The 17271-nt window shown below is 47.9% G+C and overlaps 1 protein-coding gene and 1 long non-coding RNA gene across 5 annotated transcripts in view; one reads left to right on the top strand and one right to left on the bottom strand.

Moving 5' to 3' along the window:
* The window catches only part of LOC309850364 (carboxyl-terminal PDZ ligand of neuronal nitric oxide synthase protein-like), a 264278-nt gene that overhangs the window by 149587 nt on the left and 97420 nt on the right, over positions 1–17271 (top strand). The gene's annotated exons all lie outside the window — the stretch shown is intronic.
* Positions 202–8760, bottom strand: LOC309849566. Its single transcript, XR_014303759.1, has 4 exons — positions 8578–8760; positions 7680–7800; positions 2126–2230; positions 202–1040 (listed from the first exon to the last, which is right to left on the bottom strand). It is a non-coding gene; the product is annotated as an uncharacterized lncRNA (long non-coding RNA).

Here is a 17271-nt window from a genome sequence, read left to right as displayed (position 1 = left end):
TCCCTCCCCGTTTCTCGTACTCAGAACAAACCCCACAAATGCGTGGGTGACAAGTCAGCATGTGTTGTCGAGGGCTTGGTGTTTACACCGGGGCCCTGGAAGACGAGAATAAGCACAGGGGAAGAATACAAGGCCATGTCCGTCCTTCATGGTCCATTCATTCATTCACTTAACAAAGATTTACTGAGCAGCTCTGAAGTGCAGAGTGGTGTGTTAGGTATCGGAGACTCCATTTGGAGAAGCTGTAGCCATGGCCTGGCGGAGTCCTCCTTCTGGAGGGACACAGACAAGGGCTGATTGCACCGGGGGCTGATAAACGCTGTGGGTGCTCACGAGCAATTGGGCAGCTGTGTGTGGTTTTGTTGGTGGGGGTTGGGGTGCTATTCACTGGCTGTTGGCTAAAGGCGTGAGTAGAGGCCAAAATCCAGTCCATCCCCCTCTCCAGACACTGCTGCCTTGGGGTAGGAGAGCATTTTTGTAAGCGACACAAGGCCCCTCAGGAACCAGCAGTGTCCTTGACTGGAAAGACACCTGAACTACATTTGCAGGGAGAGGGTAATCTTGGAAGGAAATATTTGAACTGAGACTGGAAAGATGATTGGGAATTAGCCAAGGGGTGGGGGTGAGGGGTACAGAGGAGAGATGGGAAAGAACATTCCAGGCAGAGTCCTAATTTCCAACACTGGGATGGTAGTTAGCACGAGCTGGCTGCTGGTCTGAGGGCTTTAAGCTGATCCTCGTAGGAGGAAGTTGCACGTGGACAGCACTGAAGTGAAAGAAAACACGGCATGTTTGGGATTCTGGAGGGTGTTCATTGTGGGTAGAGCACGGAATTCAGAGGGAAAGGGGACCCGTGAAGGCGGGGCCAGTGCCTGTAGCTCATCACGCTTGCGCCACCCTTGCTGTGTGCTGGGTCCCTGGAACACACAATGCACAGTGACGCGTTTTGCCCTCAACACAACTCTGCGGGGAAGGTATTATCTTATCCTCAGGCAGCTGCAGACGAGACCAAGGAGGATGGAATGACCTGCCCAGGCTGGCTGCAGAAGGGGAGAGACAGATTCACAGTAAGACACCAGGTTTGGTCCCCACGCTGCCCATCCAGGAGGAGTGCGAGCCGGAGACAGGCTGCCAAGAGCTGACGGGGCAGCGGGGAGGAAGGAGAGCCAGCCAGACGGGGTGACGGGTCTCAGCGTGGGCAGGAGGGCAAGCCGTGCAGCTCTGCGGACGACGATGGGCCACGTGTGCCATCTCGAGTCTTTGCCAACAACTAAGGGACCATGAAAATCCGTCCTCATAAATCATTGCGTTTATTCCTAAACACAATCCTATGAAAGTTGGATGTAGTATCCACTGTGGCCGTGGAGGAGGAAGAGGAGTCTCCAGGGAAGTAAGAAACAAAAACAAAAAACAAACAGATCCTCACTCGGCAAGCTCATTTGTCCATTCACTCAGCATCTATCTCTTGAGCATCTCCTAAAAGCCAGACGCTCAGTGAGGCATGATGGGTGATGCGCAAAGCCATTCCCTGACCCTGAGGGGACGGGGACTTTAAAAGTTAAACAGGTCAGTGCAGGGATTTAAAAATGCAAAATCTTTGACACTGGTGTCAGGGAGAGAAATGAGATCTGTGACTGCCCCTGCCTGGATCCTGGGCTGACCTTTGGGGTTCCCCAATTGCCCACAGATCGCTGTGGAGGCACTAGACTTCTGAGGCTGGTTTCCAAAGACCAGACACGTATCCCTCACTCTGAGCAGACCCAGCTGCCAAGGAGCCCGGCTAGCCTCCTCCAGCCAGGCCGGAGAGGCCACGTGCAGACACTCTGGTCGACAGCTCCCGCTGGGCTCCGGTCAGTAGCCAGGGCCATCTGCCAGCTTTGTAAGCGGGCCATCTCGAAGGCCCGGCCCAGGCTGACCTTTAGGTGACCGCAGCTCTAGCCAGCCTCCTGCACCAACGTCATGAGAACCCCAAGCAAGAACCGTCAACCCAGCCTCTCCCACGTTCCCAACCCACGAAGGCAGAAACCAAATAAAAAGGTGGTTTCGGTATTAGAGATGTTTTGAGTCATTGTTTAGAAAGCATCTGAAGAGTCAGCCATGGGGAGCCGAGGGAGGCAGCACCTACCTCCAGGCACCCAGCGGTCGTCGGGCTCAGATCCTGCGAGAGAACGCTGGTCCGACAGTGAGTGTCCGCATCCCAGCTGCCTCTCTGCTTTTATTGCGAACTGGTCTTCGGGAAGGAGGGGGCAGGCAAAGGTAGAAGAGAACAAGTGAAAACGGACAATGTAATTCAGAGGACTTGATTTTTGCACGCTGCTCTGGGTTTGAGCTGACAGCCGCCGCTCCGCATGCACCCAGACATGCACCCACGCACCCAGCGGGCGGGCTGGGGGCCTGATTAAGTTACAGGCATCCCTGACGGAGCCTATCGTGCTCCGTCTTTAAGCGGGTCACGAGTGGTGCTCTCGGCTTTATTCGGGTCTGACACCTGCTCCAAGTGTTTGCAGACGCGACTGCAGGGTCTTCGCCTTGGGCTTTGCCGTGGAGTAGTTGTGGCTGCAGACCGGGGCTGAGAGCGGGGTAAAGGCGTGCTGCTCCGAGTCCCCCACGCACTGGGGTAGTGCGAGGCACGTGCGGTGTGGGTGAGGGGGAGGGGCGCTGGGAGGGGCTCTGGCCCGAGATTGTGTCCCATAAGAGGCCAAGGCGTTTGCTTCCTCCATTCTGGGTCCCACCTTTGCTCCCCGTTTCCTGGCGGTTAGGCCTGTGGGACGCCTTCCGTTGTCACAGAAGAGACACGGGGAGAGACATGGCCATTGGTGAAATGGGTCCCACCCGTTGCCCTCACCCTGCTGGGAAGGAGCAAGGAGTCCACAGTTTCCTCATTGTTGCAGGAAGAGCAAACCTCTCTTCCCCGCCGGCCTGGCCTTGCTTCTCTCGGTTCTCTGTCCATTACGGTGGAAGTCGTGATGCTTTCACCAGAAATATCTACAGGCAGCTCTGGGGATCGCTTCTGGGAGACCGGGTGTTCCCGGTGAGTCTCCTCTCTTAATTAATGTTTCTAATTTTTAGTCATCTTGAAATGAAAGAACTTTACCCCTGGGCTGTCCGAGATGCTCGCCATCAGTGTGCTCTTGCCGAGACCCAGAGGAGCAATTTTTCAATCTCATTTAACCCGCGCAGCAGCTGTTGTAAGAACTGGCGCAGGATCTTCTTCACCCCACAGGGCGGGAGTGACAGAAACCTGATCCACATTCAGTGTCTGTACTGCTCAGGCCCACAGGGAAGCCTCTTGTTTTCCTGAGGTGAGTCCCGGGGTCCTTCAGGAGCTGACTCTTCCTCCTGGCAGAGCCCTGTCTGGATTTTCAAAGACGCTGTGTCATCGACACCATCTCCCTTCTGAGCTGGGGGCTGGCTCTGCAGGGCACACGGGCCCTGGAAGGCTCTCTCCTGTGAGAGTCACGCCTGGCTTTGTGGAGCTCGTGTTCCTCATGGAAGCTGGGCCGGTGGGGGGAATGGAGGAAGGTGGGGGTCCAGCTCCATGGGGCAGGTTCTCTTTAGGGAGCACCTGTTGGGAAAGTCGGGCAGCCTGTGTCATCTCCCCCCTCTCTGTTGAGGCAAAGTCCCTGCTGAGGTCAATAGTTGATCCCCATCTTTTCAAGTAGAGTTGACACACAATGTGGTGTGAGTTTCGAGTGGACAGTGCGATTTGAGAGCTCTGTTTTACGCTGTGCTCACGTGCGTGGCCACCATCTGTCACCGTGCAGCGCTATCGCAATACAGTGGACTGTGTTCCCTTTCCTGTGCCTTTGACCTCTTCATTCCATAACTGGAAACCTGCACCTCCCATGCCCCTTCACCCATTTTGTCCTTCCCCCATGGCAACCACCGTGCGTGGGTCCCCTTCCCCCTTTATCAGACACTTTCTCAGAGACTCTTCCCTCGAACCAACCTTCGTCGCCATCTGTTAACCTGGAAGTGTTGAAAACCCCAGGCCCATTTTATGGCTGCTCCAAGTTCTGTGGGTTCTGAATGAACAGTCATAGGATTGTATTTGTTTGCAACTGGTGGAGAACTTCAAGGTAATTTAGGTTAAGCCTTGCATTTTACAGATGAGCAATTTGGGGCTTTGAGAAGTTTGGTGCTTTGCCGGACGATATATGCCTAGTTAGCAACAGAGCTTAGAGAATCCCCTCGGGTTTCCTGCTCTTAGATCAGTATTTGCTTTGCATTCTATTGCTTGACCTAAAAGCAGTACCTGCCAATGGATTTGAGGCAGGGCTTCTACATCACGCTTTGTTGTGGGGGCTGACCTGTGCTTTGTGGACCTTCAGCAGCATCTCTGGCCTCTACCTACCAGGTCTCAGGAACAACTCTTTGCCCACCCAGTTGTGAGAAGCAAAAATGTCTCTAGACTTGCTCAAAAGTTCTGTGAGGGGGCTGAGATGTTCCCTGACGAGAACGGCTTCAAGTTAGTGTGTCTCTTAAAGATTTATTTATTTATGAGAGATCAGGAGGGTGTGTGCGCGCATGCTGGCGGTGGGGAGAAGGGCAGAGGGAGAGCGAAAATCCCAAGCAGGCACCACGCTCAGCGCAGAGCCCGATGCGGGGCCCGATCCCATGACCCCGAGATCATGACCTGAGCCGAAATCAAGAGTCGAATGCTTAACTGACCGAGCCCCTCAGGGACCCCAAAGTTAGCGTATCTTTAAAGAAACAGACTTATGTTCACTCATCCCTGGAGTGTGTGAGTATAAAGCAGACAAGCAGCAGGCAGGGATTTGAGAAGACATGAAGCTTTCCAATGAGCTGTGACTAGACCGGCTATCCTGGGGTTTCAGACTGTATTGCCTGTGCCCTCACTTCTGTGTTTAGACTGTGATGCCACCAGAAGGAGAGTCTGGCGGGGTGGGAGAACAGTTCGAGGAAATCAGTAGGATATTTGGTCTATGAAGGGAAGCACCCACGACAGACATTCTTGTATAAGAGCCTTGTCTCCAGAATACATAAAGGACTTAAAGTCGCCAGCAACCAAGCAAGTGACCCATTTTATTTTATTTTTTTAAGATTTTATTTACTTATTTGAGAGAGAGAGAGAGAGAAAGCACGAGAGTGGGGAGGGTCAGAGGGAAAAGCAGACTTCCTACTGAGCAGGGAGCCCGATGTGGGACTTGATCCCGGGACTCCAGAATCATGACCTGAGCCAAAGGCAGTGGCTTAACGAACTGAACCACCCAGGCGCCCCAAATGACCCATTCTAAAAGGCGGGCAAAAAATTTGAACAGACACTAAACCAAAAAAGATGACAAGACCATGACAAGATGTTCAGCATCATTAGTCCTTTGGATAATGCAGGTTAAAACAAAAGAAGATGCCATCACTTCACTTAAGGGTGGTCAAAACCGGAAAGACAGTTGCTGTCAAGTGTTTGTGAGGCTGTGGAAGTTCTGGAACCCTCACACGCTGCTGGTGGGGATGGGAAGAGACAGCCACTTTGGAAAATGGCTGGGCAGTTCCCTTAAAATGTTAAACATATACCTACCATGGGGTCCAGCCTTTCTACCCCTAAGCATTTCCCCAGGAGAAATGCAAGTGGACATCCATTGTACATTCATGGCAGCTTTAACACAGTGACCCAAACTGGAAACAGCCTAGATGTTCATCAGCCATCACTTTTTCAACCTTGTATTGTGAGTGAGACATTTTCACATCTTGCCAAACAGATCAAGTTCAGTAAAGAAATGGATCAGATTGAGAGCATCTGTTTGGGTCCAGATACTGACTTGCTTTTTGAGCATGTCCGAGTGTCATTAGAGTAAGTCAAGTGACACTTCTGTTCTTTCTGGTGATGGAGTTTGGCAGTGGAATTGGTAATCTTTCCTCCGTAGTCCCAGATGGACTATTTTAATGGGCTGCTAGCTGATGATGGTTTCTTTAAATAACAAGATTTAAAAGATCACACCTAGCTTTAAAAACTAGCTCTGTTAATGCATTTTATTTATACAACATTAAAACATTTAGGGAGTAAAGATGTTCTTGGTCACTGTAACTCCTCTTAAAGATGGCAGGCCAGATGCCCTTGTGGCTAGAATTCTTCCCAAAGAATCAAGAGTTGGGAACCAAGAAAAGAAATTATTTCAGGGGATGGTAGAGTGATAATTCCTGCCCCAGAAATAGCCAAGATTTCTGTGATGTGTGTGGGTGGGTTGAGACTCGCTTTAGAATCCATTTTTAAAATTTAATATATATTTTTTGAGTCCCTGATAGGTCTTGGGCATTGAGATCCATAAAAGAAGTAAGACACTATCCAGTCTTGTCTTTAAAGATGTCATAGTCCAGTCAAGAGAAAGACAAGTCTGTGCACAAGGACAGTCCAGAATGATGAATGCCACGGTGGAGATGGGCATTTGGTGCTGCTAGCAGGGCACACCCAGATCATTAATAAAAAGTGAGGTGCGAGTTGATCAGGAAACGCTTCCTCATTCCTCCTAGATACCCTAGCTCGGTGCTGGGTGTTCGAGCATGGGGAGCAAAAGTTACTAGTAAAAGATACGGGTCTTGCTGTCAGAGATTTTAGTCTAGCGGAGATAAAGTTAGTGTGCATGGGACTAAGATGGCCATGTGTTGAGACGGTGTAAGGTGTTGGAAGCAGTCCTGTGATGAGTGGCAAGAGAATTGAATTCTGGCCCAGGTTCTGCCCCCATGTGGCTCTTGACCCCGGAACAAGTCACTCACTGGCTCTCTGGGCCTCAGTCTTTTTAACTCTAAGAGGAGAAGCCAGGAGAACAATTTATGCTATGTCATGTACTTTCTAGGTCTTTCCACGTTGTAGTGTGTCGAGGGGAGATCTGGGGAGAGGTTGACCAGTTTGTTCTCATTGGAGAGATCTGCCTCGGTGAAGCTCTGGTTAAGGAGAAATGCTGTCTGGTATTAGGGTGGGCAGTCTGTGGGAGTGAGATTTTCAAAGCTCTGAAGACTTTTTGTGGGAATCCTATTTAAAGCTAAAGCAAAAGGTGAGTCTTACCTGCTGGAACCAAGAGCATTAGTCCCTTTGGCCTCAGTCCTTCAGTGACCCCTTTTTGATTGTGTGGTCTTGACTTAGCTTTGGGTTCCTGATCATTATCAAGAGGGACCTACACCCAAGATCTAGAACACTAGCATGTTCTCTCTTGTTCTGGGGCCTTCCCTCCTGGCATGTAGGATTAGCCAGTGCCACTAGTCCATGATTGGACAGACGTTTGCTCCTCTTGCTTCTTTCTTTCTTAATCCCTCCTGTCTGACAACATGGCAGGACATGTGCTCCTGATCTAAGAGTGTCCAAACAATGCACAGCACTGTTATTTGAAAGAAAAACATAAATAAGGAACTTGTACAGAATTGGAGGAACTGAATTGCATATTTTTTTCTCTGCCACATCCGGTGCGCCTGAATGCCTCCTTTGAGGCACTCACTTCCTGGAGCAGACCTGAAGGACTGCAGGTCTACCTGGCAGCTTGGCGAGTGCTTGTGGTGATGGATTTCCAACTTGGTGTCTTTCTAAAGGGTGTGGAAGACATGAAGATGTTCTAGATTGGGGTAGCAGCAGTGAATTGTTTCTACTCTCCTTTCTACTTCTGGACCCCAGATCTTTACCAGCTCCCATTCGTTACCCTAAATTCAATGTATGGGGTTCAACAATGTACCTGCCATACTGATTCCTTGTTTTCCTCCAGACAGTATCTGGTGGCCATCCACGGTCTTCCAGAGAGTTTCTCCTCTAAATTCAACAGCTTATTCCCAGTTGAAATTTGACTTCCCAAATGACTATGGGGGAAATGACAGGTCTGTCAGGCTTGATGAGTAGAAAATAATCAGAAGGCTAGATAAGAAAATAATCAGAAAGCTGTGTAGGGATTTATTTCATTTTGTCACCTATAATTTTAATGTCAGAATAATTGGCTAGGTACCAATTATTTTCTAAACAAAAGGTTGGATAACACAAAAAGAGTTGTAACAGTCCTGTCCGGAGTAATTGAAGTTAAAAAGCCTTTTGCTAGTATGGATGGGACCAACACCATCATACTTGACACACGAGAGGACAGTTCCTTGATGGGGCTTTATACCATGTGAAGTAGACTGGCAGTAATTGGGACTCAGCAGGTAAAGTGTCCAATGTCATGCATATAATAAGGAATGAGACTGACTTTCAAATTCTGATCTTTCAGACTTGATTCCAAATCCAATATGTCTTCCATGACCGTATGCATTTATGATTAATGGAACTTGTCTAATTTACCCATAAGCTGCTCTTGTTAGATTAAAAAGAAATGAACACTTTATTCATGATAAGTATTAAGAGATAGTAGCAAAACTCTGAGGAGCTTCTCAGAGTTTATATCCCCCTTTTACCTGAAAAGCATTTCAGCAGGAAAGAGGGAAAGGACGGACAGTTTACATCCGTTTCCTTATGGTCCCACATCTTCAGGGCTCATGGCCTGGACTGTGCTGATGACCCTTATACCCAAGTGTTTTCTGTGGAGAGCCTTGATGATAGGACCCAACAGATGGGTAGAAGTCATTTTTATGTGCCATGGTACTCACCCCGAACCCAGCACAAATAACATCACACCACACTCATGTCCCAGATTCATCTCCTTGGGACACTGGAGGTTTTGTTACTTACACCAGAGAAGTTTGGGGGGGACCCATCTCAATATGTGTTTTCATCTTGAGTTAAATCCAACTCTTCTTGTTTCTTTCTCCATCAAACCACACCCCCCTTGCCTTTCTGTCAAGGGGTGATGGACAATAGGTGGTAGCAACAGTTTCTATGGTAACAGCATCTGAGTCATCTCCTTGGAAACCTGCATAAAGGCCTTCCATCTCCAGACCAGCTCAGCGCAACTTGGAAGGCCTTTGTTCCCATGAATGTATCAGCATGGGGCAGCAAGCTCTCCCGGGCTCTGGCCACTGCAGTTTCCTTTGGCTCCCGATGCCCACAGCAGTCTGGGTATAGAGTTGGATTCAACCAAATGTGGGGGTCGGTGGGCCCTGGGGTGCTTTTCTCAGCCTAGCCCATGTCCAGAATGCATTGTCTTCGGTCCAACAGCAGATGCCCAGCAGCTTTAGCCAGTAGACTGCTTGCTTTTTAAAATGCCCAGATGACTCAACCAAGTCTCCCACAGTGACCAGCGATGGATCAGAATAAAGCAGGACTGCTTCAGAACGCTGATGAGCTGGGTATTTTGGCATGGTCCTGAAGAGAATCCTGAAATGGGGCACCATGGGATAGCTTGTCAGAGACCCTCTCCTTACGGTGTCCTTCAAATGCAGCAATTTTGTTCCTTAAATGAAAGCAGAATGGTTTCCAGCAGCTAAGAGGATTAATTCTCATGTCATCATCCACACCAAGTCACAATCACAAACGCTTCCATTGTGCTGCTTATTTTATAGATCATTTTCACATTCAGGAGCTCAATTAATCATTTATTCAATCATCAACACGTGTTAATTTGAAACTTACTACATGTTGTGTATTGTGTTGGGAGTTTGGGGCAGACCTGTGAGAAAAAAAAAACCACAGTCCCTGCCCTACTGAAATTTACAGATTGGAGACTCCAGGGCTAATCAGATAATCCCACGTGTGTGAATATTCAGCCAAGCGGCACTAAAGGATCAGGTCCATGGTATGATCAGTGTGTCGAATGGAGGGAATTGACCTTTTGGAGACCTCTTCCCTGAAGAAGCAATGGTCATGCTGACACCTCATCAGCCCTTTGCAGATGAAGAAGCGAGGATTTGCAGGGCGAAGTAGCTTCCCTATGATCACACGCACTGCTGAATGGCAGTCCAGGAGTCCGATCCCAGGCTCTGTCTGTCCCTTCCTGCTGACTCTCCAAGCTCCACCTACGGTCCGTCTTAGACCAGATAGCCAAGGAGGTGTTCTCCCATTTTCACTCAGGTTCTGCCCAGCTTCCAAGCCTGAGCCCATTGCCTATTTGCCCAGGAGGACAACTGTAGGAATTTTCTTTATCCATGGACATTGTCCTCCAAGATGTTAACTGATGGAGGCAGCTTGCTTTTTTTTTTTTTTTTTAAGATTTTTTTATTTATTTGACAGAGAGACATCACAAGTAGGTAGAGAGGTAGGCAGAGAGAGAGAGAGGAGGAAGCAGGCTCCCTGCTGAGCAGAGAGCCCGATGTGGGACTCGATCCCAGGACCCTGAGATCATGACCTGAGCTGAAGGCAGCGGCTTAACCCACTGAGCCACCCAGGCGCACAGGTAGCTTGCTTTTAAGGGTTGACCCTTAAACTCAGGACTCAGGCTAAAAGTTAGTCTCCTCCCAGTCCTCCAGAAAAAGGTTAGAGGTAGTTTGACATAATATAAGTGTGTTCTTAATCCCCTTGGTGAAGTGTGGATGGGCCTCAAGACAGAGTTTTTGCCAACATTTCAGAGCAGAGCAGCTGTGCGGGGCAGCTCTATTCCTCTGTCGGTGGACATCCAGGTTCTTTCTACAGTTTGGCTATTGTGGACATTGCTGCTATAAACATTCGGATGCATGTGCCCCTTGGATCACTACATTTGTATTTTGGGGATAGATACCCAGTAGTGCAATTGCTGGGTCATAGGGTAGCTCTATTTTTAACTTCGTGAGGAACCTCTGTACTATTTTCCAGAGTGGCTGCACCAGCTTGCATTCCCACCAACAGTGTAGGAGGGTTCCCCTTTCTCCGCATCCTCGCCAACATTTGTGGTTTCCTGGCTTGTTAATTTTAGCCATTCTGACTGGTGTGAGGTGGTATCTCATTGTGGTTTTGATTTGTATTTCCCTGATGCCAGGTGGTGTTGAGTATTTTTTTGTGTCTGTTGGCCGTCTGTATATCTTCTTTGAAGAAATGTCTGTTCATGTCTTTTGCCCATTTCTTGACTGGATTATTTGTTGTTTGGGTGTTGAGTTTGATAAACTCTTCATAGATTTTGGCTACTAGACCTTTTTCAGAGCAGTTTAAAAATAAGTGACAGTTTAGGCATACCCCTTAATCCTGGATTCGTAGCTAAAACGGTGTTATCCATCTCTTTTTTGATGCTGAGTTCTGAGCAAATGTTGCCATTTTTGTGGCTGTCATCTTGTGAGAAAGTTCTGTTTTCCTACCATGAACAAACTGATCTTACTTTCTTAAAAAATATGTTGTTTTTTAAGTTTTCCAAGCCATGTCTTTAACAAATGTTTTTGCTGACACAGTTGAAGATTTATCTTTTTTAAATGCATGAATCCAGAAAATAAGCAGGCATCTCCTGTACCAAGGAGACCATTCCTATCTTAGGGAGACCATGTCTGTTCCTACTGAGGCTACTTTGAGGTTGAGGAAGGAAAGGGGAAGTAAGAGTGGAGCTGTGTGATTGGGGGCAAGTTGGCTCTCCCATTCTCTCTATAAAATGTATATTAAGAACCATTTTCTTCTAATGAAATATTTGTCTCATTGTCTTGAAATATTTTTGAATATTTCAAATATATTCTGAATATATTTTGAATATTTTTGACCTCCTAGGGTTGGGATTTCTGGTAACCCAGAGTGGCTTTAGGAGGGTGCCCCTGGCTGGGAATGCAATGTCACCATGTGTATGAATGGGCAAAGATGAAAGGTACCATGCCCCTCCCCACCACACACCACACTGACACTAACAAGGGTTTGTAATTTTGAAAATCATCTGACTGTTTAAGCTGATGGAGTCCTCTCATTAACATTTCCTAGTATAGGGAGACCACCCTGGGCCTCCTTGCTGTTTTTCAGACCTTGAAAGAGGAAGGTAGGCAGCTTGTTATTGAGATTCGTGGATGAGGACAGAGTTGAAGGTGCTCAGAACCCTGGCAGAGGCTGATGGGGAAATGAGTGCACAGGAGTAACAGCCAAGCAAGGAGACTGGTAGGTGAGGGAGCACGAGAAGCTTCCCCTTCGAGGCTCCACCCCCACCTTGCTGGCTAGGACAAGGCAATCACATTGGTTATTTTAGAGTCTGGAACGTGAGGTCTAGGGAACCTACATGAATGTGTTTTCTGCAGCGGCTGGCATGTCCTGAGAGGCTGGGATGGGTGGGTAATTACAAAGGAGAAGGGAAGTGAGGCTAGAGGCTTCTAAATTACAAACCACTACAGCACTTTCTAGCAAACCACAGTGTACAGCGCACTACAGATTATAACTAGAGCCCACTGTCAGCTGAGAATAGGGTGAGGGCATTTTGCCAGCACAGTCTGTGGGGTGGGTGGTGGTAGTCTCCTTGTCCAGGTAAAGAAACTGAGGTGGATCTCCAGCTCACATAGCTGGTTGATGCCCAATCTGATATGGATCCAGACCTTTCTCCAAGTCCATGTTCTTTCCACTCTTGCTGCATCCTCTCCAGAGAGACTCTCTGTGGTCCATTTAAGTTAGGACAGTCCCTGATGCTGTCAGGATGCTTTCTTCAGAAGGCCCTTTAAAAAGCTGTTTGAGCTCCAGGAATAGTACAGATTGAACTTGCTCATCAGTTAAACACATTTACATCTCCCTTGGGGCTGCGGAATCCGGAGGGTTAATTAGAGGGTTAATTAGCATCCGTCAGGCTGTTTTCAAGTAACTGGGAAGGACTCAAGATGACCTTGAAGAGCCTTCTAGTATTTTAGGTGGCTTCCAGAGTTTGAGTTATAGATTGGCCACTTTCCCCCTCCACCTCTTTTAATTACGGTGGCTCGTCCTCAGGAAGCTGGGATCTGCATCTTTTCTGTGCTTGCCTGTTCCAGCTGGCCTTGGCCCAGACTGAAGGCAGCACCCCAGACCCTTCCCCAAGCTGTTCTCTCTTCTCCTCCAGCTCCTTTTCCTGTTTCATGCTGAGAAACCATGGTGGCTGGCCTAAGAGAGGGATTTCAGGTGTGAGTCGTTTGCAATAGATAATGAATTGCTATGAGCTATCCACATTTTCTGATTTCTTCTTTCCATGACCTTCCGTTGCTGTGTGGAAGGTGCTGATTAGGGTAGCTGTTGAGCCAAGGTGAGAGCTATAATTGTGGCTGTAGGATGAACAGGTCAGATGCATCTTTTGGGGAGTGACCTCCGCAGTGTCATAAACTTGATGCATGACTATTGTCTCACATGCAAGAGAAACATGGAAATCCAACCTGTGCCCGTTGATTATTTTCTGGGTGAGCAAGAGCCTTTACTCTCACGGTTGGAATAAGGTAAGGAAGAATTGAGTAAGTCAGAAGAGAGATGAGACTGGGAAGACAGTGTCCACCATACACGTAGTCCCGCCCTGGGGGAGCGTCGGGGTGCTGGTACGCCGCCTCTATCTTCTGATGTGTCACCAAACATCCCTGCAGTTTCTTCCTTGACTTTGGCTTCTGGATGGACCTTAATCTTCCAGTGGATTTTGCTCCCCTTTCAAAAGGTAGCTAGGTAGGTAGGTAGGTATTTAATTTAATTATTATTATTATATTTTAAGAGACAGAGATGGGGAGGGGCAGAGAGAGAGAGAGAACCCTAAGCATGCTCCACGCCCAGCACAGAGCCCAACACGGGGCTCGATCTCACGGCCCTCAGATCTTGACCTGTGCCAAAATCAAGATTTGGACGCTTAACCGACTGCATCACCCAGGTGCCCCAGTCTTTATTATTTCCTAACTCCTGTGAGTCCTTGGGGTTTTCGGTTGGTGGCCAGACAGCTACACTGGCGTGGACACTGTTTAATGTCCTGTTTCATTTCTGACCGGACCATGTAAATAACCATCTTATAGCACCAGCTTCGCTCATCTTACTGCACCACCCTCTCTCCTTTGCCTCTCTGCCTTTTTTCCTCCTTTCACACATGCCACACACATGGCTTGTTATATGCTGTAACAGTGTGTCTCGTCTCCTAGAGTGGCTGGGGTGCCTGGGTGACTCAGGTGGTTAAGCGTCTGCCTTCAGCTGAGGTCATGATCCCAGAGTCAAAAAAGTAAATAAAATCTCAACAGAGTGGTTGATGATGCAAAAGTCATTTCTCATGGAGTCTTAGGGTTCTGCATGCATTGGGTCTGAGTTGAGGATTTCGGATATTTGACCCCAACAGCTGGCGCCAAATACCTACAGTTCCTCATGAATTTAGAAAACAACTTGTTTTAGAGGCTCTTAATGATTCCAGGCCCGTCCATGATTTAACACTTCCCCAGCACCTTCTACTTCTATGGTGTCCTCTCCTTGCTTCAGATAATTCTAGGTGAAATTAACTTTTGTTCAGGCCTTTCCCAGGGGTTGGTTCAGAAAGCTCGGGTGTTAGAGGAGAATGGAGGGAGGTGGAGGCCCAGCATGGGTTGGAGCGGGACATCAAAGATGATAAACACTTAGTTTATCATGTAGTTTCCTACATTCAGGCCTTGAACCTATGACAGATGCCACAGAGCCTTCTGGTTGGAGAAGCATTTAAAAAGGGAGCTCTGGGCAGAACTTGCCAAAAGCCAGGGTGAGGACCCATTGGGAAGCCAGGGGAGGCCAGTGGGTCTGTGTTCACGTGGGTATGTGATTGAGTAAGTGCTGCTGGGAGGTAGCTCCTGGGCGGTGAGAACACAGGTTCAAATCTGGCACACACATAAAAAAGTCAAAGGCAACATCACCTGTAGTGAGAGTGGGGTGGGGGCCACCGCGGAGGGGAGGAGGCCATCAGCTTGTGTAGGATCTGAGGCCTGCATGGCCGTCTTAGTGCTGTGGATCATGGGGATGGCAGCCCCTGACTGCTGGGCCTCATGTAGCTATTTCTCTCTTCAGATTTTCTCTACTGGCCATAGATGTTTCTTTTTTTAATCCAAATTTCAGAGAGGACATTTCCTTCTTGAAGTACCTCCTCCATACCCCAATGTGGGGCTTGAACTCACAGTGGCAAGGTTAAGAATTGCTTGTTCTACCAGTGCTCTGCTTTGTTTTGGTTGTTTAGAAAATGGACCATGAACTGTCCCCTAGCTCAGTGGTGAGCCTCATTTCTAACCACATCCCTGAGCTCGCTTCCTCCAGAGGCATGGGCCATTTGTGTTTCCTGAATGCCGAGAGTTGGTGTCTGTGTGTGCTCTTGCCACCCAGTCTCCCAGAGCCCCCCCTCTTCCCCTCGCCCCTTGTCTCGGAAGGCAAAGGCTTCGTCGCCCTTCCACTGCACCCCACAGCATTTGTAACCCTGAATTAGAATTATAGGACACCTAGCTTTCCTCGTCTGTGAGCCCTGTGACAGTGGAGCCGGGTCTTAGTAAGGTTTCATCCACCTTGTTTGTGGAACGGTCACTCCTGACCCCTGTATCTGCTATAGCCCGCTGAGTGGGAGCTGGTGATGGGGTGAGGTGGGGGCACCCGATAGAACAGGACTGGTGCAGCTCCCACCCTCCCAACCTACCTGTGAGCTTTTTCTCCTACAGAATCTACCTCTGTGTCCCTCACCTCTCTCCTACCTGGGTTCATCTCCTGGTTGGACCCGAGTGGTCTTCGGCAGTTCCTTGTGTCTTTTTTTTTTTTTTTTTAATTTTATTTATTTTATTTGACAGAGAGAGAGAGATCACAAGTAGGCAGAGAGGCAGGCAGAGACAGAGGGGGAAGCAGGCTCCCTGCTGAGCAAGAGAGCCCGATGCGGGGCTCCATCCCAGGACCCTGAGATCATGACCTGAGCCGAAGGCAGCAGCTTAATCCACTGAGCCACCCAGGCGCCCCTAGTTCCTTGTGTCTTATATCCCATATGGGGCTCAACTCCTGGCTCTAGATGTTTGTTAGGCCAAGCCCTTAAGGTCTACCGTAGAAGTCTTGGCAATCATGCCTGTCCGACCCACTGCAGGATGGGTCATGTTCTGATAGGTGGTGCTGGTGGCTCTGTGCTATTGGGATTTTTTGTGCCACTTCCTACCTGGGAATTTCACGGAGGGAGAGGGTGGTCCCAAAGAAGCCCACCACTAGGATGAGTAAATGAGTCTGTGTAGGGTTGCTCACTCATAAACAGTGCGGTTTACATGCTTAATGAGCCTAGCAGGTTTGACATGTGTCAGTAAGGAAGGAATGGCCGCGGGTTGGCAGGTGTTGCGGTGGGGGTTTGTGGCAGCGTCCGTAGGGGGATGCATGGTTGAGTCCATTGAGACCCTTCCCCTTGGCTTGGAAACTGGTTTTCGTACTTGGCACTGCTCAGCCATCGCCATCCCTCCCTGCTCAGGGAGACCAGAGACAACCTGTGACCCCCGGTAGGGTTGTTTGGTTATGCTCGTCAGTATCTGGGGGCAGAGAGCTCCCGTATTTGCACACACATGGTCTCTCTCCGAGAATCCACCCTGTGCACTTTTCATCTCATCTGAGCTAGATTGCTTTTGGGTGACTGATTTGGGCAACATTTTCAATCTTTGAAAAGACTGTCCCACATCCAGGAAGGCATTCCTAAGATGTTTCTGGAGTTGTAAGTCAGACTATTAATTATAGACGCTCAAAAGAATGCTGGTTTCTCTCCCTAAACACAACAGGCCGTTTCTAGCAATACCGAGGAAGTCTCTTATGTTTATATAAAGAATCAGAGGATGGTACTAGTGCCTGATTTTCCTCTCCATGAATTTTTCATTTTTGAGATTGCTTTTGAAAAGGTTCTATTCAAGTTTTGTGTAGTGGTTTGACTTTGCCTTTGTGTCCGGTTTCATAAATACAGTTTCATTGTTCAGTGTTCACATGGTTGTGGCTTGCTTCTTTTATATATATATATATATATGTATATATATATATATTTTGTGGAATATGACTACAGGTGAATTATTTTTCTTAGTGGAACTGCCAAAAATTATTAAAATTTACCTTCAATTATATTAACTCAGGATACCACATTAAGTCAAAAAGCACATAAAACTTTAAAATGTTTTTAAAAGCATTCATGCATTAATATGCCTGCATTATGGGGTTGCAGGGCTTATTTTAAGAAAAGTTAAATTTCTTAAATCTAATTTGGCAAAGTAAAGTGGATTATCTTTCCAAAAGAAATTTGTCAGTTGTTTATCCTACTTGCATTTCTTCTCCATTTATTTGTAATTTTTAAAATTTGTACTTTGTGTTTGTGTGGGCTTTTTTTTTTTTTTTTTTTTTTTTCCCTGCAGAGAAACTAAGTCACCCTTTCAAAAGCATGCTAACTAATAGCTCACATATTCCAGTTGCATTGTTCGGGCTTTGTTTTCTTTCCGAATCCCGTGTCGTCCTTCCCCCATTTGAAAATGTAGTGATGTTGTTTCTATGGAAACAGTGATGTCATGGGTATGAATGGGGCTGAGTGACCACCAAGAGTGCCA

Source organism: Mustela nivalis, assembly GCF_964662115.1.
Source record: "Mustela nivalis genome assembly, chromosome: 16".
In the NCBI taxonomy this organism is placed as follows: Eukaryota; Metazoa; Chordata; class Mammalia; order Carnivora; family Mustelidae; genus Mustela; species Mustela nivalis.
Note: the sequence above shows the minus strand (reverse complement) of the source record. Positions and strands in the feature narration are given on the sequence as shown.